This window comes from Triturus cristatus, chromosome 3_1 (genome assembly GCF_964204655.1).
Source record: "Triturus cristatus chromosome 3_1, aTriCri1.1, whole genome shotgun sequence".
In the NCBI taxonomy this organism is placed as follows: domain Eukaryota; kingdom Metazoa; phylum Chordata; class Amphibia; order Caudata; family Salamandridae; genus Triturus; species Triturus cristatus.
The window spans coordinates 684,150,620-684,173,254 of NC_140583.1; the positions used below are offsets into that span (position 1 = coordinate 684,150,620).

At 44.9% G+C, this 22,635-nt stretch overlaps 1 protein-coding gene across 4 annotated transcripts in view; it reads left to right on the top strand.

The window, feature by feature from the left end:
* TESMIN (testis expressed metallothionein like protein) overlaps positions 1-22,635 on the top strand; it is a 1,510,092-nt gene that overhangs the window by 18,382 nt on the left and 1,469,075 nt on the right. Inside the window, exons 2-3 of one of the 4 annotated variants that reach the window (XR_014978863.1) lie at positions 12,745-12,933; positions 13,349-13,471. The exons of 1 other annotated variant lie outside the window; for it this stretch is intronic. The gene's annotated coding sequence lies outside the window, so the exon portion shown is untranslated. Of the gene's footprint in view, positions 1-12,744; positions 12,934-13,348; positions 13,472-19,403; positions 19,462-22,635 lie in introns of those variants that run through there. 2 more of the 4 variants (XR_014978862.1, XM_085644767.1) reach the window with 2 other exon arrangements.

A 22,635-nucleotide genomic window follows, 5' to 3' on the forward strand; every position in this document is an offset into this window, starting at 1 on the left:
TGGCCCCATCGAGCCCTATCATATTTTTTTATAATAACAAATAACAAGCACAGAAACTATATTAGTACACCATGAAATAAAAGTGCTGAAACTTTTCCAACGACTCACCCCCAGTCAAGAGATCTGGCTTTAATCCATCGTTCTTTTGCTCACTATGCCACCCCAGTTTGGACCCAGCCATATGCAAATCAGTCTTGACCCTGCTCCTCATGGGAACGGTCCAGTCCAAACTGCCAAGCCCGGTCCTTCCTGGACTGGAAACAAGCATCATGGGATCGGTTTCGGGGTATCACCGCTCATCAGCCAGACTAGCTTGAATCCAGTGTCGCACGAACAAGAAACACGCAAGCTGGGCATTACCTTAGGCAACTTAGGGCGAACATTGCAAACACAACAAGATGCTGGATAGAGTGCTGAAACTTTTCAACCACTCACCCCCCAAGAGATGTGGGTTTAATCTAACCTTCTTTTGCTCACTATGCCACCTCAGTTTGGACCCAGCCATATGCAAATCAGTCTTGAGCCTGCCCCTGATGGGGTCCCAGGTGACCTATTCCTAGTCGACGCTGAACCATGGGCCCTTTATTTCAATAAGTTGGCAAATTATATTCTGAAAGGGGGAGACTATTTCGACCAGTTGGAAGGCAGCCTAAAGTGTACGTATTTTCTAAAAGGGTTTGAGGGATCCCCGCTAAACTATAGGTCTATCAACTTAATAGATGTGGCTCAAAATGACAAATCTTGGACAAACTAGATTTTTGGATAGAAGACCATCAGGCCCTTTCGCCACTGCAGGCGGGCTTTAGAAAAAGGGGCAGCACTATCGACCAGATTTTTAGATTTCTTCTAATTTATTGGAAAACTGTTGTTTTACACAATTAACACCTCTATCTTGTTTTTATTCATTTAAAATCGCATTTGATTTAATCTCTAGGGCACACCTATGGGATAGATTTAGGAAAAATGGGGTCTCAAACGATATTTTGTTTATACTGGTTCATTTACACCAGGATCCTTATGCCCAAGTGAGATGGGGCCAAGCGGGAGAGCTGACAGAACCAATTGATATTAAGAATGATGTCTGCCAAGGCTATGTCCTTGTCCCGACCCTCTTTTATTTATATCTTAATGACATGATAAGCGTTGTAGAAGACGGTTCAAATGATGCCCCCTGTCTTTGCAGCCGCAAAACCTCTCTTTTCCTTTTTGCAGATGATACCCTCGATCTCAAAGACCCCCATGGGTCTACAACGCTTGGTCAGCAAGTTCGAAAACTTCTGTGTGGATAGAGGCCTTACAATAAATCACTCTAAGACCAAATGTATGACCATAAGCCCCCATAGTTCTTTTAGGGGATCAATAATGTTGGAGGGTTGCCCTCTAGAGAGGATAACCAAGTTTAATTATTTAGGGATAAGACAGAACAAGTTCATGTCATTGGCCCCACAAATTGATAAGAGCAGTCTAAATTTAATTTAACAATCTGCAGCCATCGTAAGACAGTATAGAGCATCTCAAACCAGGACCATCTCACCTGCACTTAAAGTATATAGAGTGAAGGCTGAGGGTAGCGCACTCTACGGAGCCAAACTATGAGGCTTCTCAAACCTTGCCAGACTGGGGATTGTAGAGAATACATTTCTAAGAGTTATTACTAATCTTTCTAATAATACCTCCCTAATACCACTAAGACGAGATATGGGTCATAACTCAATAATATATATAGCTCAATTAAGACAATTACTGTAATGGAGAAGGTTGAAGCACTCTATAGAGATGGAGGACTATTGTGAAGCCATGGAGTAGGTGGTCTCACTAGATAGATGTCTTAAAATAAAGTGGTTGCTATATGTTTAAAAAAATGCTTGTACAAATTGGTCTAGGTGAATAGTGGCCTTCTATGACCCCCAACCACACTTAGCCAAAGCCACACTCAAAGGTGCATACTGGGCTTACGTATATGACAGTGAATTCCAGAAGGTGACTGATTGGTCACTTACCTCTCGATTACTAGTGTTGAAACCTTTTAGACTGTTTGAAAACCTTTTTGGATTTCATTTCCCCACTGACTGCAAGGGCAATTTTCCTTAACATTTCGCTATGGCACTTTACCCATCATGTGTTTTACAGCAAACTGGAATACACTAAAGATATGAAGTACTGTTTGTCCTAATTTCCAGAAAGCAGAGGCAACACTAGCGCACTTTCTCTTTTTCTGCCCGGGCTATACTCGTCTTAGGAAAACCTGGATTATCCTGGTTTGTAAACAATTAGGCTGCCACCAACTGGAGGTAGCCTAACGCCTACTCCGCGCAGATAAGTCACAAACAGTTGTTTGCACAGTAGCCAAATACCTTTATTGGAGTTAGATTATTTGAAGTAAGGCACTGGAATGAACAGCATAGTCTCGTCTCTCTGGGGTTACTGTTTAGCTCACTCAGATTTATATATGCAGTAGAATTAAAAAGGCCTCCATTTAAAATTGCTGACACTGATTGTACATATTGTTTAAGGTAGTTCTTTCTAGCCTTCCCATGGGGGGCAAAAATTAGATTGTTAATATATCTTGCTTTTTGGTATGAGGTAGATTTTTAATGTCCTTTCAATTAGATCGTATTTATGGCACATTAAATGTAGGATTTCTGTACATGAATTGATCTGTATTTAATTTAATGAGGTATAACTGGAATCTTGATCAAACATTTGTGTGTATTTTATGTGCTTTTATGGGCAAATAGCCTGAATAAAGATCTCTTGATGGACCTGCTCTTCATGGGAATTGTCCATCCTGAACTGCCAGGCCAGGTTTTCCCTGGACCGGAAACAAGCATCCTCGGACCAGTTCCGGGGTATCAGACAGATTAGCTTGAATCCAGTGACACATTGAGCAAGGGCCCCACATCTGGGCATATCCTTGGCCACTTCAGGTGAACATAGCAAACACAACAAGATGATGGATGGAGTGCTGAAACTTTTCAACCACTCACCCCCAGTCAAGAGATCTGGGTTTAATCCATTGTTCTTTTGTTCACTATGCTGCCCCAGTTTGGACCCAGTCATATGCAAATCAATCTTGACCTTGCTCCTCATGGAAACAGTCTTGCCCGAACTGCCAAGTCAGGTCCTCCCTGGACCGGAAACAAGTATCCTTGTTTACGGTCCAACTCGCTGTGGCACTGGATTCAAGCTAGCCTGGCTGATGAGTAGTGATACCCCAAAACCAGTCCCAGGATGCTTGTTTCTGGAAAACTCGAATGTCATTTACCCAGGGAAAAGGCCACCACTCCGTCAGAGGTCCTCCAACTACTAAAACTCATTGTAGCTACGCTTCCTTCATATATTTGTGACACAACAGACCTTTTGTGCCACATATTTGATGTCAGATGGGAAAGTGATATGCACTTAATGACTCTTAATGTATAGCAGTTTTAGACACCAACATGGTTTGAGGGCCGCACAATATTACCTAAGAATGAGACCCATAAAATACACAGCACACAATAGGATGTTGTTAGAAATGATGTAGTGGTGCCTCAATAAGAATGTTTATTTTTAATAAAAAACATATTCTAAAAACCTAAGAGGCATGACCATTGGCACCTGCTTCACCCCCAGCTATGCTAATTTGCATAGGGCCTGGTGGGTGGAGTAGGTGCTTGGGAGCCCTAGAGTTGAACAGTGGTCAGCAAATCTTGCATTACCCATACACTTGAGCACGAGCATATTTCCCCAAATATGCGGTCTCGCGTAGTGCAAGATCCCGGAAAATCACCCAAGAGCCTCGCACGCTGATGCAGTGGAGGGGGGGGGGGTCACAACTACCTAAATCTAACATTTTCAGGGAAGACAAGTAGTAGTACTATAGTTTCTTTATGTGCTGGTACGGGTGGGGGATGAAAGGCTGGAGAGCACTGTATATCCCATTGTGAGGAACTGTACAGAGCCAGAAGAGTCTGCAGTACCGAATCAGACTGCAATACTGTAGAAATACAAATGATAGATCGCTTCAAACAGAGGGGGTATTCAGAGGAAGTCCTCAAGACAGCATCACATAGAGCAAGAGCACAGCAAAGGGAGAAAGCCTTTTTTAATCTCACACATTTCAAAGAAAAGAAAATAGAGAATCAGCCACATAGGTTTATCACCATCTATAATGTTGGGCATCAAAAAGTACAACACACTTTACAAAAACATAGGTATCTGATTAGGGATGATCGTATTATAGCCTCCTTAGTAACGTGTCGACTACAGATTACCAACAGAAAACCAAAATGACTAACAGACCATTTGGTAAAAAGCGACATAGAGACACAACAAATCAGAACAACATGGCTTGCTCGCAAAGAGGGCTTTATAAAATGCACGAAGTGCAAAGCCTGCAGAAATGGCGTAAACATGCCAAAGATATTGAACCCCTTTAAAAAATCCATCAAAATTAAGGGGTATCTGGCATGCAAAACTAGCTTTGTCGTATATGTCCTTAGAGGCCCATGTTCTAAGCAATATGTGGGCAGCACGACTTTACCTGTCCACAAGCAAATATTGCAACACATCAGAGCAATCACTTACACTGATTGTAGTTATCCTGTGGCCCGCCACTTTGAGGAGGTACACCAAAGTAATCCAATGGAATTGACGCATAGCTGCCTGGTGCACGTCCTCAAGATAAAAAGGGGGGGTACAGAGTAAAGGAACTCCGTAGATTAGAAACTCACTTCATATTGGAGCTTGATAGCAAAGAGACATGTGGCTTTAATATGGATGAAGAAATATACACATTTTTAAGATAGTATACCGCTCTTAACGGCACGTAGCCAAAGTGTCATTTTTGCCTATTATGGACTGTTTGTAACCTTGGGGTAGGGCAAATCTGATGTATTTTAAATCATTATACATTCTTTCTTTCTATTCACATTATTCTGTTTGATTTCTTAGACATTTGTGATGGATCTAGGAGAGTTATTGATACCATATAGGATCTAAGTCTGTTTTTATTGTAAACGCACTTGGGATAAAATTGCCAAATTGCCATTTTTTTAATGCTATTCTTGAAAGAGTTTTACTTTTGGGAAATCTTACGTTATTGTTCCCAATTGGAATACAATCAGTTTATACCTATACATCCTGGCCGGTGTGTAATATAGGCTGTGTAGAAATTTATAGTGCATTATACGCAGCCTACTGCTGGCCGAGACCTGTGCTGTCTGCGAAGAGCAGTACTCCCATTGCTCGTCTGTCAGCTCAAAACCCAATTCATTATCCCAGCGTGTCCGGGCCAGTGCAGATGGCTCCTGTCTCTGTGTGTGTACGATACGATATATTAACGATACCAGTCGTTTGGCTGTCGCACTTTTAAGAGTCGGCTGCAGTGGAGCAAGTTCGGGGGGCTCAGCCGGGAATCTAGGAGTAAGGGAGCGGATGCCCTGACGAAGACGAATATAGAAAAACACATCAAGTGGAGTATGCTGCAAGCCCTGAAGTATATGCTCTAGTTTCCGAAATTGACCGTCCTGATAAAGATCCCCCCAAGTTTTAATGTGCGCACGTTCTGCAAATCTATGAAACACCGTTTCCTGAAGCAGGGGCATGCTGGGGTGGTAGACAAGAGGCAGCAGCGAAGAATAAAGCATAGGAGCATCCAATAGGACACTTATGCGCTGCCACGCCGCCACAGTGCAAGCAACCGTTGTCATCGGCTGCTCCCTACCAGTAGACACATCATACAGTGCTCTGTCTATCGGGATAGGATGAGCAAGCCAGTGTTCCGCTGCCACTTGTGGCATGTATCGCGGTTGACACACCCAGAAATAGGCATAGTGAGCCTGCGCACTGAGATAATATAATTCAAAATTCAGTACACCAAAGCCTCCCTGCGAGTATGGCCTAATAAGTACACTCCACTGTAGCAGCGGGTGTTTGCCCCCCCACACCAAGCGTATCAATTCAGATTTCAGTGTTTTAAAAAAGTAATTTCCGGGATAGAATGGTATGTTTAAAAAAAGGTACAATAATTGGGGCAAGATCACTATTTTAATCAGGGATGCCTGCCCTGCCATTGAAAGAGGGAGGGTAATCCAGCGGGTCACGTATTCCATTATACGCGTCAGACCTGTTCCATAATTGAGGCGCATTAATGCATCCCTATCCCTCGTGACGCTAATGCCCAAATACTGCACTTCATCCTCGCACCACTCCTGGGGATAATCTAGTGGGAAGCGGACTGCGGCAGCCGTCAGAGGGAAGATGCAGGATTTGCTCCAATTAATTTGGATCCCTGAGAGCTTCCCGAACACGATGAACTCCCTAAGGATCGGATTCAAATTGGTTTGCGGGTCCCGAACATAAAGAGTGATGTCATCCGCATACAAGGATAATAATATTTGCCTCATGTTGCACCGTAGCGCCTTATCTCTATGATGCTGCCGCAGTTTTGCTGCTAGAGGTTCGACCGCGAGCGCAAAAAGTAATTGGGATAGGGGGCAACCCTGCCGGGTACCCCTTGTGACCGGGAATGCCCGGGATGTGCGACCATTGATGAGCACCTTAGCAACTGGCGAGCAGTACAATAGCTTAATCCATGAAAGAAAAAGAGGAGGAAAGCCCATGCGCAACATCACCCCAAATATATAGTCCCATTCAATTGAATCAAAAGCCTTTGTGGCATCGAGAAACACTGCCGCCAAAGGCAATTCAGGAGCGACATTATTCAGTACTGTAAAAAGAGTGCGCAGGTTATGAAAGGTAGCGCGGCCGGGCACAAAACCAGACTGATCAGGCAATATTAAGGTCTCCAGCAATAAGCTAAGCCGGTTGGCTATTAGCTTGGCCAGTATTTTAACGTCACAATTAAGGAGCGACAGCGGATGGTATGAATCACATTGATGAGGTGCTTTCCCAGGCTTTAATAATGAAACGATTATGCCCTCTCGCATAGAAGAAGGAAGGTGCCCGACTTCCAGGGCATCTTCATATACTTCACGCAGTATGGGGGCCATCTGATCTATATACATTTTGTAGAATTCTACAGGTATAACATCTGTGCCAGTGGCCTTCCCCGACTGTAGCTGCATAATTGCATCCCTTACTTCATCAAGCTGAAACGGGGCGCAGAGAAACTGTTGCTGCCTGTGACTTAGCCACCCCAATGTCACATCAGTCAAATAGCTATCCAGATCCAACTCCCCAATCCTATGCGTGGCATATAATTGAGCATAATGCATGGCAAAGGCATTGAGGATACTGGCCGTATCTCTGTACACCACTTCCCCAGGACCCACGAGTTCCAGCACATATATGGAATAACGTGGTTTCCGAATCGTGTCTGCCAACGCCTTGCCTGGCCATTCCCCTTCACCATACCGCCTAGCTGTCCAAGATCTACCCCGAAAGCGCGCCTCTCGCCGCGCTGATTCCATGTATTCTGTAAGCACCTCTCTAAATTTTAGCTGGGTGGGACCATCCGGACACGCGGTCAACTTCGTCTCCAGGACCTTAAGTTCACTATCCAGTTCCCGCAGTGTGCCCATAATGTCTTTGAGTACGCCTGATCCCTTAGATATGCAATGCCCCCTGAGCGTGACCTTGAATGCCTCCCAAATGGTCTCAACCTTCTCGACTGAGTCTTTGTTCCTGATGAAAAAATCTCTCACCTCCTCCCCCAGCCCTGCCTGAAAAACTGGGTCTAACAGAATGGGAGCATGTAGTCTCCAGCTATTGCGCGGGGGGCCATAAACCGCCGACGTTAATGTAAGTTTAACTGGAGCGTGGTCTGGATAAGTTCGGGCCAAATGCTGTACCTGTGCTGTAGCTGGGCCCAGGCCGCGGGTCACGAAGATATAATCCAGTCGCGCCCAGGACACCGCCTGCGCCGTGAAATGCGTGCCCTCTAGCTTGTGTGGATGATAGTGCCACCATACATCAATTAAATGGTAAGTACTGAGTGTGTCTTGGAGGATAGCTCTGGCTTTTGTATAATGATGAGGGGCAGGGTGGGATCTATCAACCTCTGGGTTGCATGCGATATTAAAATCTCCTCCCCAAATGATATGATTTGAGCCTACATCAAAGATCCTAGCCCACAATTCACAGAATAAAAGTCTGGGGCGTCCACATTCGGCCCATAGCAGCAAGCCAGGGTGACGGAGTCAGAACCCAGCCTACCCCAAGCCAGGCAATACCTCCCCTGTGCATCCCAGGTAGCCCCAGCCAGCTGAAAGGGCGTGCGTTTCTTTATAACGATAGCTGTGCCCCGTGCATAGGAGGAGTAAGAGGAAAAAATTCGATGCTCCGCCCATTTACTTGCAAAAGTGTTAAGGCTCCGGGGGTTAAAATGCGTCTCCTGCAGCATGGCTACATGCACCTGATGCCGGTCTAGGTAGGCCAGTATGTGTCGCTTTTTACGTGCATCTCCCAGCCCTCTGACGTTCCAAGTGATAACATTCAGCTTTTCTGACTCCTTATCAGTCAGGAGTATACATATTCAATAATGACAAAGAAGGTCCGTGCCCGATGCTCACAATTCAAAATTGAAAAGTGTATAAACTGCAGTACTATATCTTGTGCCATACGCTCAATATTGATAGCCACTATCATTTTCAGTATATGTAAACCCAAACCATCCTGTACTGGGAAAAACAAATAGTAACGTAAACAACCCCCTTGAGATCCCTCCCCCCCCACTGAAGCAACCTCAACTTGCCCGAGGTATTCACCCGCCACAAAAAACAAAAAAAAATGGAAAAAACAAAAAAAAAACAAAAAAACATTCAATATATGGGGAATCGCCGTAGGCGGCAGCACTACTACTCCCCGCTCCAATGGTCTGCCACATATGGTGAGGGCTGGACCCTAACGGAGCCAAGAGCGCCCAGCATATCGAATAAAGTACTTAGAGTGGCCGGTCAGCCGAACAACAGATGTAATGAGCACCAGTCTCCCAACTATCCAGCTAACGCCATTGTCTCAATGCCCACGATACAGCCCAGAGCGAGCATGATCTGAAACAGGAAATTATCAGTGAAAAGCATTACAATGGTTACTGTGGGCCGTCGTCCGCTCCCGATGCCGAAGATCGCGGCGATGCAGCTGCTGCGTCAATATTGCAACCTGTCCGCTTCAGATGTTTAAGAAAGTCCTCCACCTGTTGTGGCGTAGTAAAAAATCGCTGCTGGCCCTGATGGGTCACACGAAGGCGCGCGGGATACAGCAGCGCGTAATCGATTTGAGCTAGCCGCAGTTTGTTCTTGACCGCCGTGAACTTGCGACGTTCCTCCTGAACCAGGGGAGTGAAATCCGGGTAAATGAAGAATGTGTTGCCCTCATATGTCAGCTGCTTTTTGCTTCGATGCACGCGCTCAACTATAAACTGACTGGCGAAAGCATCCGCTCCGATAGCGGTCAGCAGCATCTTTTCCACATATTCCTCCATCCTCCCCGTATTGGTGGGCTCAGGAATGCCTAAAACGCGAATGTTGTTGCGCCGACTGCGCACTTCCAAGTCCTCATACTTTGTGGCCACGAGTTTCAGCAATTTCTCCATGCGGGTGACCTACGTGGTGACCTGAGTGGTAGCATCCTCAGTGTCCGAAATGCGTCTCTCTGTCTCTTTTATACGATCTTCGTGGCCGTCTAATTTATGCGCAATAGCGTCGATACGTGATGACATCCTGTCTACCTTGTCCACTATGGTAGCGAACCCCTGCCGGACCTCTTGAAGAATGCTCTGCACATCAGTAGCCACCATAGCTGCCCCGCACTGAGCCTACTCACCATTGTCCATCCCCTGGTTTTCCTGCGGGGTCCGAGCATTTTTCTTCACCGTCTCGAAACTCAATTTGGGTTGGCGGGTATCTGACTTGCCCATGGCATCGCGATGATGGGGCATTCTTGGCCTGACTGCCCACCCCACTGTCAGCGCTGCAATAGGAAGATGGGATAGAGCCCCCGAAATCCAGCGAGGGCCAGGTCGAGGTGAGGCAACAGTACAAGAGGAATAATTTGACACCCCTCCTCCAGCACGTAGCACATCAGACTAACCTGGGTCCCCCAGTGCACCAGTAGCCAGCAATCTCAGGTGGGCCGTGGGTGCAATACAATAATGTCTCAATGATCTCAGCACCCTGCTGCTCCGGCACGCAAAAAACAATCCTCCCCTTTTCACCAGCAACTTTGAGTATAAATTCAGGAGGCTCTGCGCTCAGGGTAGTGATCCTCTGTGCATCCGCAACTGGCAGCCCACACTAGCCACCAGCCGTGCAGCACTCGTGACATGCGCAGCCTTGTTCTCCAGCACAGGTGCCTGCCAGCACTTCGCACGCTCTGTTCCACCAGTTTATCCTGGGGGGGGGGGGGGAACCATAAGCAAATAGCACTCCTCACACCGCAAACACTGCAGGAGGATCCACCTGGAGGGTCAGACAGGGCTGCTCGATTCGCCTCACCTATACGCTGCCTTCAAGGCCGCCAGACACAGCAGCATCAGACAGTCCTGGGCAGCGGCTTAATCACGCAATGGGTAAAAAGCACCAGGATCGCTTCCCAGCAGGCGGCAGCAGGCACTTAACGCGCCGTCCCACCGCAGTGCACTGGGGCGAGGCCCTGTACCCTCCGCCGTCCCGTCTCCGCCTCTACGGTGCCCCCAGGGCAGCACGGCACCTCGCGGTCTTCCTCGCCGCTGTTTCGCAGTACCACTGCAATATTCGCCGCAGTCCCCAGCCAGGAATCAGGCAGGCATCCACTCCACAGGCGCTACTCACATGGGCCGGGAACGGCCGCTTCGGTCGCTTCTCTCAAGGTGCGCCCCAGGGCCCAGTCACCTCGTGGGCAGCACCGGCCTTGCGTGCTCTCGTAGACCGAGGTAGGGCACCGCGCCGCTCTGTCCTCTACGCCGGCCAAAGCTCCTCAGCGACGCGGTAAGCGTGGTACTGCCCCAGAACTGCTGTATTTTTCAGCGATGCCTCACAGGTGTTTGCGCTCCTCGCAGACACCGCCTTCGACCTCCACCGATGCCTCCAAGCAGGATAAATTAAAAGATATGTATGCTGGGCTGCATGAGCCTCACAGCAGTGCGGCTATTCTGCGTGTGCGCCACCTAGCGCCCCCCCAAAATAAGTTTAAAGTGTATATGAGAGCAAGCGATAATCTAAAATATTTTACACATTTATTTATTTCTAACTGTAATAAACTTATATTATGGTAAATATATTTTCTCAAAATCGCGTCGGGTGCAGCCTCCTTGTGCGCTCGGTGCGCGATTGCCATGTGACCTTAAAAAAGCTTTTGATTGGTTCATAACATTTCCCATTGTAACAGTTGGAGGACCCCACCCATTTTAGTCATTCTCTCTACACCGTTTGATGAGAGACACCTTTTCTGCTTACAGATCTTTTTGAAAACTTTTTTGCTGTGTACACATATCTTATAGTACACACAACAAGCAACGATCATCTTGATCAATAATCATGCTCTGTACAGTAGCCTTCCACGTGTGATAGCCATGCATCTGAAACGTTACATCAAAAAAACAAATGTGTGTTACATGATGCCCCTGCTGTGTGTGTGCGGGCATTATTGTGCTGCCTTTCGGCCTGGGTATTGGTGGCTCGAAGGGGTATCATCAGCCACGGGCAGAGTGCACATCCTAGATCACATGTGACAAACAGTAAAGAGTTGTGTGTAGATTTGTGTTGCAGTATGCTCTGTTGTCAGGCTTTACCAGTATAGTAGTGTGTGTCTGCGCATATCCACAAGCTTGACAACGACATGTGATGTTGGCCATTCAATGTTTTTGGACAGCATCTCATTAGTGATAGTTGCTGCCCTCCCGGTACATGCTACATTAATGTAAATTGCGGATTGTGCGACGTCAAAACTGCAACAGGGACACACACATAAGTACACTTCCTGCCCAGGCAGGAACTGAACAACGCCCAGGTCCCCGGAATAATTATTCACACCCCTACGCTGGCCTGCCATACGCAAGTCCAGCCCACTTTGCGTACGTATAAATAGGATAACGACAACACCACATGTCCCAGTTCTTCCACACTGCTTCAGGTGAGATGGCGGCATCCACCTCGCATGTCACAATGCGCAATAAAAAAAGGGATCCATGAGGTGTACATCACCCTGTCAATCAAAACTACATCTGAATTGTGAACCCTGCTGGCCGTCGTGTTTGGACACAAACCAATGACAGCAGGTGAGCAGTGGGGCCTGGGTGCAGAGGGGCTGCAATTGAGCGCAGTGCGGTGGGAGGGATGGGGTGCATCAGCCTGGGTGCACCTGTGCAAAAAAGTGATGTTGCCGTGCGTAATGATGTGATCTCTGACCTCATTCAGTCACATCTCTGTCTCATTTTAAGGACCTGCTAGACCGTACTGTAGGCCTGAGCCAGCGGGCAGGGCTGCCCTACAGACACATGGCGTTGGCTTTTGGGGCACTGTAGTGTGCTTAATACTTAATGCACATGCACACAGGCTTGCACCACTGTATTGCACGAGCACATTATACTTCTAGCATGCGCTCTTTTCCTTTGTATGTGAACGTTAGCATAACATATTATTATTTACCCTTGTCTATTCTTGTGCACTCCAACTCCTCTTTGAAACAGGATTACCACTAACAGTTGGTAGATCGTACTTCACGAAGGAAGGATGCACTCAACTGGTGTTCTCTCTTAAGCTTGAAATAAACCTTCATTTGCCTTGAGACGTTTCCACCATTATATTATTTCTCCCTTTTCAGACACTGAGTTAGTTGCACGAAAAAGCACACAGCAGGTGCTCAACCGGTGCTGATGCTCTGGCCTTTCTGACGCCTTCAATCGTGGTATCAAGACACCGCCCCAGACCGGAGACCTGCTGTGCCACCCTGAGAGGCACCCCGGAGTCGGAGCTCGCACCGGCACGTCGTTGGACACACCGGTTGTGGTAGGTGAGCAGTGAAGCCTCGGTGCGCAGGAGCTGCATTTGAGCACAGTGTGGGGGAAGGGCCTGGGGTCCAGCAGCCTGTGTGCACAGGTGCAGGCAAGCGATGTTGCTGTAGACAATAATATAATCTCTGGCCTCATTTATATCTCTGTTTCATTTTAAAGACTTGCTGGACCGCACTGTTTCTCGCGGACCCTAGCATCCTAGACACAAGGGTGACGGGAGGTGAACAGTGAGGGCTGGGTGCAGTAGGCCGACGCTCTGTCTCCTCCTCTCTCTGTTCTTTTGACTCTCCCTCCCCTTCCCCCTTCAACCCACTCACTCACTGTCCCTTTCTCACTTTCTTCCTTTCATTCTGACTACCTTTCTTTTTCTCTTGGACATGGCACACATACTTATGTTTCTTTTTTCCCTTGCAGGTTTTGTACGCTGCTTCCGGAGGAGTCCCACACACTGCTTTCATGTTTTACTGTTGTTCGAATAAAGTTACGTTTCCATTTATTTGTATTGTTTAAATAAAAGTTATTTTTTTTACCAATAAATAAGTGAGTGTATGTGTCTTCTTTTTCTGACAACACTTGTCTGTAGTTTATTGTGAAAATCGGCGGTTGATAGGAGGTTATGAGGGAAAACATTTATAATTTTGCTGTGCACCTACCAAATATAACCCAACAGACTATTACATAAATGAAGCCTGGGTAATTCTACAACGGCAAGGGTTCTATGAGTGTATCACTTTATAACACCATGAGTTATGCCCGTGTGATTACAGAACCAATAAGGCAATGCCTAGGGCCACCGAGGCTTCAAGGACTGGCGAGGCCCACCCTGCATATTTAAGTAAAGCCCCGCAGATTGCCGATCCCCAGTCTTGAGTTGGCCTCGAAGCCCCCCCAACAATTCGTAAACAATACCTGGGGAGGCGTCGATCCCCTAGTCTGTGAAACGTCTCTGTGCCCTCCCACGCCTAATTTACATGTGAGATTAAGGTCCCCAGTGCTGCAGAGACCCCACAATATAATATTAGGATTGGCTCCGGAACATTACCCACCAGTGGGCTCATTTAAATGAACGTATGAGACCCCGCTTCATTTTTTTTCTCAATTTTTACCATCCGGATCCGCTTTATTGAAGCGATACAAGGTTTTCATTCTCTCTTCAACGAGGCAAACAAGAATTTACTATCACAGGGTGGAAGCAATGCTACTGCCCTGTAATAGCAAACATAAATGTCCCGCGGATGCTCACCCCGGGACATTGTATGACCTGAGCCTGGGAGGTGGCGCTACATAGGGCCATGCTGCATTGGTTAAATGCATAACTGCAAAATTAGTATAAACGCATACTAACACTACTTGCACATGTGTAGTGCAGCAACCAGAGTGCAGTGAAGAGGCAGAGGAAGCCCAAAATCAAAAAATATAAATCCTACCAGAGGTAGGATCACATAGTTCAATCAGCCGACGACCCTGAGATGAGTAGAAACAGCGTCACCAAGAAAACGGGTCTTCAGCAGAACGCAAGCAAGCTCAAAATCTTGATGAGTGCTGCCTTCTTTTTACCTTCTCCCACTCGTCGCCAAATTTATGTAGTGAAGAAGAAGACAGCAGTGGATCTGATAAGTAGATTTATTGCAGGAAAAGAAGACAGCTTAAACAGCCACCAACAGGACCAGACAGCAAGGCAACCGTCTTCTCCAGCACCGTGTACAAACTCCCCAAGATTCCCCTCATGACAGCCCTACATTCTAACATTACATACTTACATTATAGTAGCATTACATACTAACATTCTACCATGACTTACATTGGAATACTACACAGAGCACATGACTTTACAGCAATGAGCTCATGGTTTCATCCACAAGTGTTGAGACCGGTAGGGGTGAGTAGTTCGCTTCCCACTCCCTGTATTGTATAAACACAAACTAACACTACTTCCACAGGAATGCTACAGCGCCCATAGCACATCACTTTACAGCAATGAGCTTACGGTTTAATCCCCGAGTCTTCAGACAAGTAGGGGTGAGTAGTTCGCTTCCCACTCCATGTATAGTATAAACGCATGCTAACACTACTTACACAGTTATACTACAGCGGCCAGTATTCTACAGCGCCCAGAGCCCATCACTTTACAACAATCAGCTCGGTTTGATCCCCGAGTCTTCACACTAGTAGGCGTGAGTACTTCGCTTCCCACTTCCGGTATAGTATAAACGCACGGTAGAGGTCAATAGTTCGCTTCCCACTCCCTGTATGGTATAATCGCCTACTAACACTACTTCCACAGGTATGCTACAAAGACACATCACTTTACAGCAATGACCTCACGGTTTAGGCTCTCGGTTTCATACCCGAGTGTAGCAGCATCTCATCTCAGCACCATGTCACTCTGAGCAACACCGCACTTTCAGCCCGGTAGGAGTGACTACTTCGCTTCGCACTCCCCCACAGAGGTTACAGTGCTCCGATCCTCCTGTTTCCTACTCTTTTCACCCTTTTTCCCCCTTACTCATTACAAAGGAATCACAAAATGGCTGCCAGCACTTCCTAGTTGCAACCGCTTGCACCGCTCGCAGCCAATAAGCATCAAGCTTGTGCTCGTAACGCCTCAGCCAATCAGATGGCAGAATACCCAAATATCGATATCTGCAAATGTCGATATTTCTCCAAAACTACTGAAAGGATTTACACCAAATAAACAAAAGCGTGCTTTCTAGACCAAGACCCTTCTCCCTGCCAAATTTGGGGTAATTCCGTTCACCCGTTCGACCTGTAGCCTTGTCTAAAGTTTCCTATGGAAATTAACATGGAGAAAACACGTTTTGGGAACCCCTTTTTTCTTGGCCCCCCCCTTGACGAATCACCCCCACACTTTCAACATAGGAGCTGATATGAACAAAGAATTAGTTTGGAAAATGTCATGAAGATTCATCAAACGATGCCAAAGTTATAAGCAAAACAAAAAATGCTCTTCCTATGGAAACTTGGTCCTAACCATAACTACCTACTGGCGGCCGACAGTAGGTAATATATATATATATATATATATATATATATATATCTCAGGTATCAGAGATGTTTTAACATCCACTAGAAAAGGTTGTGTTAACAAAAGTCTCAGTTCTGAAATTCTGATATTTTACTGCATGAGACCCTTATGACAGAGAGACAACAAAAAAACAATAAGAAACACGTCAGATTTTAGTGTTGCCTATTTGTAGATGCTTGAAGTTCTCTGAGTACAGGAGAAAGACAGTCTTGATTAAATACTCTGCAAACTTTTCGCACATTGATGTATATAAAAACACCTCACCCGAGAAAAAGGCACAAAACCATTAACAGAGAAAAATACAGACAAAGATAAAGAATTCATGAGATAAAGGTGAACAAAAGAAGGACAGTAAGGGAGTTGGTTCTAAAGTCTCATCTATGAGTAATCAATTCCAAATTAGATCATAAGAGACCCAACAATTACACAATGTGTTACCTATGGAAATACAACACAAAACTAAGATTTACCAAGGAGAACTACTGACAGGGTATTGAACAGTAAAAACATATGATATTCAAAACCATACGATGGTAAGTATAGACTCCTCTCAAACGTTAAATATCTCAAAGTTTATAAAGAATCTAGGAAATAATAAAACCAAAAAGGGTTCATGTATCTGAAACAAATAGATAAACACATCACTAGACTACAGCATCGGCAACAAGAAACTAGGTAGCTTCCATCTTTCTTTTAACAGTCTCTTGGTTGAGCCCACGTATTATAGAGCACATACACAAGTTACAATATAAATACCATAACTGGTGTTGCAGTTCATGAAAAAGTTGATTTGATTTATAATGATTGTAAAACTTGACTGATTTGTCATTAACATGTTTGCAACAAAAGCACTCTCCACATTTGTAATATCCTGTTGGTTTGTTGTCTAACCATGTTCTTGTTGGGCGTGGCCTAACCAAGCACCAAGATGGTGGTTTGCTAGAGAAGCTCCTGAGCGGCCACAATGAATTAACTGCCTTGTGGCATCCTACCGAAGAGATCTGGGCTCCTGTGTGCACAGAAACTATATTAGTACACCATGAAATATAAGTGCTGAAACTTTTCCAACCACTCACCCCAAGTCAAGAGATCTGGCTTTAATCCATCATTCTTTTGCTCACTATGCCACCCCAGTTTGGACCCAGCCATATGCAATCATTCTTGACCCTGCTCCTCATTGGAACAGTCCAGCCCAAACTGCCAGGCCAGGTCCTCCCTGGACTGGAAACAAGCATCCTGGGACCGGTTTCGCCAGGCTAGAATCAGCCAGGCTAGCTTGAATCCAGTGTTGCACGAACAAGGAACACACAAGCTGGGCATTACCTTAGGCCACTTAGGTGGAACATTGCAAACACAACAAGATGCTGGATGGAGTGCTGAAACTGTTCAACCACTCACCCCCCAAGAGATGTGGGTTTAATCTAACCTTCTTTTGCTCACTATGCCACCTCAGTTTGGACCCAGCCATATGCAAATCAGTCTTGAGCCTGCTCCTGATGGAGTCCTGGGTGACCTATTCCTGGTTGGCGCTGAAACATGGGCCCTTTATTTTAATAAGTTGGCAAATTATATTCTGAAGGGGGTGGACTATTTCGACTAGTTGGAAGGCAGCCTAAAGTGTACCTATTTTCTAAAAGGGTTTGAGGTATCCCCGCTAAACTATAGGTCTTTCAACTTAATAGATGTGGCTCGAAAAGACTTTGCTAGCCAGATCTTAGACATACTAGATTTTGGATAGAAGACCATCAGGCCCTTTCCCCACTGCAGGCTGGCGTTAGAAAAAGGGTCAGCACTATCGACCAGATTTTTTAGATTTCTTCTAATTTATTGGAAAACTGTTGATTTATACAATTAACACCTCTATCTTGTTTTTGTTAATTTAAAATCGCATTTGATTTAATCCCGAGGGCCCACATATGGGATAGCTTGAGGAAAAATGGGGTCTCAAACGATATTTTGTATATACTGATTCGTTTACACCAGAGTCCTTATGCCCAAGTGAGATGGGGCCGAGGGGGAGAGCTGACAGAACCAATTTATATTAAGAAGTATGTCTGCCAAGGCTATGTCCTTGCCCCAACCCACTTTTATTTATATCTTAATGACATGATAAGCTTTGTAGAGGACGGTTCAAATAATGCCCCCTGTCTTTGTAGCTGCAAAACCTCTTTTCCTTTTTGCAGATGATACCCTTGATCGCAAAGACCCCCATGGGTCTACAGCGCTTGGTTAGCAAGTTTGAAAACTTCTGTGTGGATAGAGGCCTCACAATAAATCACTCTAAGACCAAATGTATGACCGTAAGGCCCCATAGTTCTTTTAGGGGATCAATAATGTTGGGGGATTGCCCTCTAGAGAGGGTAACCGAGTTTGATTATTTAGGGATAAGACAGACCAAGTCCATGTCATTGGCCCCACAAATTGATAAGAGCAGTCTAAATTTAATTTAACACTCTGCAGCTATAGTAAGACAGTATAGAGCATCTCAAATCAGGACCATTTCACCTGCACTTAAAGTATATAGAGTGAAGGCTGAGGGAAATGGACTCCACGGAGCCAAACTATGGGGCTTCTCAAACCTTGCCAGACTGGGGATTATAGAGAATACATTTCTAAGAGCTATTACTAATCTTTCAAAAGAAACAAAAAGAGGACTTGTTTTTAAGACCACTTATGTTAGGCTCTGTGTTATCACTATGGTAAGAAAAAAATGTTTGCAGTCTAATTAAGTGGTCTTAAAAACAAGTCCTCTTTTTGTCAAATTTTTCGTAAAAACTGAAGCACTCCAGTTTTAGTAACTATGGTCATGGATCTTGTTTTGACTCCTGTATTTGGATGTCTTCCTCCTTTTGTGCGTCTGTCCTCCCTCCCTAGCTTTTGACTTCCCACTACTCTTTCTGTGTTTTGTAAGTTATAGTCACCTCAGGTAACTATAACTGCTCAATTTCTAGTGTTGTGTGTGTAAATCTGAGCCTAACTATAACGTCCCTGTAACCTTTGTTTTTTTCCAGAGAATATATAGCTATATGCATTTATTAGATGCAGCAGCTGTGATATTTTAACTTTTGCAGGATCTGCATGGACAATGTTAAACAAGTTGATAATGTTTTATTTAAAAACCAGCTGCATTGGCAGTTTTCTTTTATGTCCATGCAACACGTGATATGTGTAATGCTATTTAAGGCAAGCTCAATTTGGCACCTGAAACGCGTCATATTGGCTGTAGTATTGGGATAAATTCAGTGGTTTAGAGGAATTGGTGTCATGTGCTGCGTCAGAGCCTGTTTGACCAATGGACATGTCGCAGTTGGATTATATATTAACAATTTGTTGGCATTGTTTTCTGACACGCCCCTCCGCTCAGGTGCACCGCCGAGGCTAACGCTTTGGTTGGATTGTATGGACATACACAGCCCCCCAAGCTGGACTGATGTTCATAACAGACTGCAGCCGAAGCATCGGAAGGCGTTCGAGACCACAGGTGACAAGTGCTGTGGTAATTAGAACAATTGGGAGGAGGGCTTGCAGCATGTAGTTGAAAAGACAAGACTACCATCACCACTGAAAATCTTTACCGCACTTTGCCTGCCGATTTCGAATGAACGGAAGGATTTGTGATATTATACAGATGCTTTTAACACTGTTCTGCGAAAGGAGTTATGAAAGTCACACACTGCCTGAATTTCATTGCTCGTACAACAATCACACTCAACCTCTACTTTGGCGCAGGGAATTAAAGGGAGAAGCATGATAAACAAGGGAAACTGTAACCCTGAGGAATTTAATCCATGCAGCTCTTGGTATTTAGAGTGTTTCAGTTATTCTTTTATGCACCACCTTGCATCGCTTTAAGAAACTTGTAACTTTCCAAAAAATAAGGACAATGAATGTAATAATTGCGGTCATGTTGAACTGGGGCAATATCTGGAGGAGAGAAAGAATTCTTTCATTTTTAAAGTGCAATGCGTGCTAAACCAACGCTAATTAATTTAATAAATGTATGCATTTCCTGATCTTTCAATGGTTAAATTATGGATTTGGGCACATTGCATTTACAATATTGAGCTCCATAGGCATGGAACGTGGCACTGGTCTTGTGATCACTGCATCAAAACTGTGTGTGCTGCAAGGTGTTTCGCATACATTTTTTTTTTTTATGAAGACGCGACACTGGTCGTTGGTATTTAACAGGACAGCTTCTAAGTGTAAAACATTGAAATATGCAGTCATTAGCAGTAATGCATTTATTAGATGCAGCAGCAGTGATATTTTAACTTTTGCAGGGTCTGCATGGACAAGTTGATAATGTTTTATTTAAAGAACAGCTGCATTGGTAGCTTTCTTTTATGTCCATGCAACACCTCAAATTACCTTTGCTTAAATAGACATTTTTTCTAAAAATCTAAATTTCTTTTTCCAATATTGTATGTATGAATCATCTCTGCGCACGTATAATAATGTACCCTTGCATTGCTCTTAAAACAAATGTCACATTTCCTGTTTTGCACCCATTCCCTCGTTCTTGCACATTCCAATGTAGACGTGACAACACAAGGAAACACTTGTAGAGAGCGAAAACATTGAGAGAAATATCTTCTCCAATTAACTTCCATTAAGGGCAATTAGTGTAAAGAAAATAGAAATAAGATTAGTTTTGCTGGAAAAAATCGGAATTCTACAAACTAAATCGGAGCGCTAACCAACAGTTTTCAGAAACTCTAGATTTCATGCAACTGCACCACGCAGTTTTAACTTCACCTGCAACAGCTTTACCACCAATGTACAAGTGGCCTAAATGACACGTGTATCAAGCACGTTTTATAGCACTTTGGGCGGACATTCGGTGACGCCAGAAGAGACGTCACCCAGGAAGTGACATCACCTACCAGTGCCGACATTATTAGGAGGGGAGGCTGGTTACGGCCGGAAAATCAAAGAGGTATGCGAAATAGGAAAATAACTGCTTTTCTTTGTCTTTCACAGATGCGTTTTCAGCAAATAGCTGCTCTAGGATGTCGCATTCAGTCCCTGTTTCCGAATCGCTTTGAGGTAAAGCGTGGTCAGGAAGATAGTGGGATCTGATTGTAGTTCGAAATGGCGGTCAAATTAACCCCCCCACACTGAGCACATATTACTCATACCCCAGCTCGGTCTAGGCGGTTATTTTTTGTGGCATTGTATCGCTTCTAAAGTATTTATTTAATTCTTCAGCAATCATCTTTCTGGTTTATTCATTGGTCTGAGCAGTCTTTTGGAGATAAGCACATGTAAGTTACATTTTACCAAAACCTAGGCAGCTGCGTATTTGTACATTTAAAATGTATACATTCCGTACCTAGCTCCTAATGCTCATCCGCAACAGCTAACTTGTGGTATATCTTTTTTTTTCTGAGGCTTAAAAAATGCCTCGTGTATCCTTCACGTTTTTGACCTTGCTGGTCTGTATATTAATTGCGCTCGAATCGCTTCAGGTCAGTTTCTGCTCCCTAAAACTGAAAACAACATACTACCGTCCTATTAAAGACTGATAGTTTCTAATAGCAAGAGGGTATGTTTTTTTAGACACGGGGTCTTGTTTTTTCAGTTTTATGGAACAGAACGCGACCCGAAGGGTTTATTTATAAGGGCATCCATATTACACAGGGTCACATTTGTGTTTTCCTTTAGGCACGGAAAGCTTACGTTATTTGCAGAGCGTCACAGGATGTCTGTGCTACCAATTTATGAGGTGTGGACTGCGTATTTGGCACTCCCTGTCCGTATTGTTTTCCCAATTGAGTTACTCTTCCTGGCTTTTTCTAGGGTATCTCAATCTACCACATTTTGAGGCAATCTTACAGTAGCACGGCTGTTTTTCACCGCACATAGGCTATGCTGTTTGCAAAGCTATTTATCAGTCACTGCTGGGTCTGTCAGCTGGGGCGAGACATTTTCAACATTAGGGAACCACTAGTATAATATTTTTCGTCTTTCCAATCATCCCTCCTATCACTGGTACCTTGATTATTTAAATGCTGTGAATGGCACTTTTTTGAACTAATGTTTTATTAAATCAGACATTGCGACAATAACTGTTCCTTTCTCGTGCCCTTTGCCTTGGAGACATTTATTTTCAGTCTTGCCCGTTATCAAGTATTTCATATGCCAATGTCTGCCATCATATGCTCAGTAAAAACATATATGTAGATGTCGAAGTAGTTAAAAAGCAGGAGAATATCTTGGCCTCCTACATGATTGTTTCTGAACCAAGCAGACCGGAGTTTCTCACGTCCATGTATGAATAGCGCCGGCAATTTATTTTTCTGTGTTTAGTCATATTTATCAGAATATAAAACTAGCACTATAGGTACAGAATACAGTGGGAAACCGGACCTGGTAAAGCAAAAAGGTCTGACATTGGCCGCCAACCCACTGACTTTTTAGGTCTCGCCTGAGCCAGTGCATGCGCTGTCTCAAGCGAGACATTTAGTAAGCAAGCAGGTTTTGAAAGTGCTACCCAGAGGCTGCTGGCCACCAGCATGCGGTTACGCACACAATGACAAGCAGAGGCGCCATATTGCTTTCCTCTCTAGTCATGGTGCGCGCACATCGCACACCACTCGCATGCCAGCTTTCACTTTTGCCGTTGTGTGCGCGCGTGCGACTCGCGTCTTTT